At 49.5% G+C, this 2479-nt stretch overlaps 1 long non-coding RNA gene across 1 annotated transcript; it reads left to right on the top strand.

Moving 5' to 3' along the window:
• Nucleotides 1–748: 748 nt before the first annotated feature.
• LOC123406670 lies at nt 749–1634 on the top strand. Its single transcript, XR_006612335.1, has 2 exons — nt 749–1124; nt 1301–1634. It is a non-coding gene; the product is annotated as an uncharacterized LOC123406670 (long non-coding RNA).
• Nucleotides 1635–2479: the final 845 nt, after the last annotated feature.

Raw genomic sequence — 2479 nt, 5'->3', positions numbered from 1 at the left:
AAGCAGTAGTCAAAATAATGCAGAAAATGGCGAAGAAAATGGGGCAGCAGGGGGTTATTTAATGTGCCCCGGACTAGGGGACAAATCCTCCTTGGAAGTCGTTCACGAGCTGCATTGCAGCGAATCTGCTTCGGGATCAGCAACTGTCGAGACTGGGGGTGCCAGCGGCTCCGCGCTGGCCAGACGACAGTCCTCGATGGGTTGCGGTGCCTCTCCCCATGCACACGAATCACCGCCTCCTAAGTGGCGGGCTGGTGCTGGCTCAAGCTGTGCACGACTGGCGACACAACCATGGGTGTAAAGCGGCGCGCTGCTACTCGCCCGACCTATGACAAGCCCATCAAATCATTGAGCCATGATGACGCGCCCCGGCCTGGATCTTCTGTGGACCAAACACCCTTTGCACAACAACCGACAACCACAGAAGATCCGGCCCCAACAGGCCATTGTGACAAGCTCATCTGATGAAGCCATAGGAGGACTGTTGAAGGATTTGAGTGCTGAATTTGCTCTCAAGGACTTAGGGGATCTACACTACTTCCTTGGGATTGAGGTTAAGCGGCACAAGGATGGTCTTCACCTCTCTCAAGCTAAGTATGCAACAGATCTAGTAAAAAAGGCTGGTTTGCAAAGTTGTAAACCTACACCCACTCCTTTATCTAGCATAGAAAAATTGTCTCTTGTTGAAGGAGAACTTCTGAACTCAGAAGACAACACAAAATATAGAAGCTTACTAGGTGCACTTCAGTATTTGACACTCACCAGACCAGACATTTCATTTGTTGTTAACAAAGTCTGTCGGTTTCTTCATGCACATACTACAGTTCATTTCACTACTGCCAAACGTATAGTAAGATATGTGAAAAATACTTTGAGCATTGGCCTAAATTTCAGCAAGTCATCCTCTACACTTGTCAGTGCCTTCTCTGACTCAGACTGGGCATGATGTCTGGATGACAGACGCTCAACTGGTTGTTTTGCAGTTTTCTTTGGACCTAACTTGATATCTTGGTGTGCAAGGAAGCAAGCCACCGTTTCCAGATCCCGCACAGAAGCAGAGTACAAGGCATTGGCCAATGCAACAACAGAGATCATACGGGTGCAGTCTATTTTGAAGGAACTAGGTATGAGAAGCACTAAAGCTCCATGCTTATGGTGTGATAATCTGGGTGCTACTTACCTATCAGCAAATCCATTTTTTCATGCTAGAACCAAACACATTGAGATAGATTTCCACTTTGTCCGTGAAAGAGTTGCAAATAAACTTTTAGACATTCGGTTCATTCACTCCAATGATCAGGTTGCAGATGGTTTTACCAAGGCTCTACCCACAAGAGGTTTTGAGGACTTTAAGCATAATCTCAACTTGATGAAGTTGTGATTAAGGGAGGGTGTTAAACGTAACCAGTACTTAGCGTATAAGGCAAGGAGGATCTACCAACCCAACCGAAGGAGTAGTTAGACATGATAGATACTCATGTAATCTTTATCCTCTCTTATCTATATCTCTTGGTTCCTTCTCCTCCAAGTTGTATTCCTAGAATCTCTCCAACAACTTGTACGTGTATTGGGCTCGCACCCCATCTATTTAACACGCATCACGTCGGCCGGGAAGGCTAAGACGTTTCCCGCATTGTCGCACAGTTCAGACGTCAGCGTGGTCGGACAAGCCGTCTGCAGGCGCAGTGCCTGGCCAATGGCATCTCCAACACCCATATGCAAATTTTCTTCGACATCCTTGGAGGAAGTATCGTTGACAGGGCGATCTCGCTAAGAGATACTCCTCACCATACTTGGCCATCCCCTCGTCGAGGCGGTGGAGGCCATCTTGCTAAGAGATACTCCTCGCCGTACTTGGTCATCCCCTCATCGAGGCGGCGGAGACGACGCTTGTCCGTCTCCAACGTCATCAATGCACCGCGTTGCACCTGTCCTGTCGGCGATGCTCCCTGTTGACGTACTCCTGCATCGTCATGGCGCTCCGGGACGGTGAACAGTTGCCACCACCCCTGCCTCTGCCGATGTTGTGGAGAATGCGACCACGAGCCTTTGTCGCGATCGCACAAAATAAACGTCCTTGGAATTGTCGGAAACTTTTTGACATTTTTTCTGAACAATACGAGAAATACCGGAGCGAAGAACCACCGGAGGGTGGCCACCTATGGGACACAAGCCAATAGGGTGCGCCCACCCCCTGGGTGTTGGGGAACGTCGCATGGGAAACAAAAATTTTCCTACGCGCACGAAGACCTATCATGGTGATGTCCATCTACGAGAGGGGATGTGTGATCTACGTACCCTTGTAGACCGTATAACAGAAGCGTTAGTGAACGCGGTTGATGTAGTGGAACGTCCTCACGTCCCTCAATCCGCCCCGCGAACCGTCCCGCGATCAGTCCCACGATCTAGTGCCGAACGGACGGCACCTCCGCGTTCAGCACACGTACAGCTCGACGATGATCTCGGCCTTCTTGATCCA

This window comes from Hordeum vulgare, chromosome 1H, assembly GCF_904849725.1.
Source record: "Hordeum vulgare subsp. vulgare chromosome 1H, MorexV3_pseudomolecules_assembly, whole genome shotgun sequence".
Lineage (NCBI taxonomy): Eukaryota > Viridiplantae > Streptophyta > Magnoliopsida > Poales > Poaceae > Hordeum > Hordeum vulgare.
This window is presented reverse-complemented; position numbering and strand designations above follow the sequence as displayed.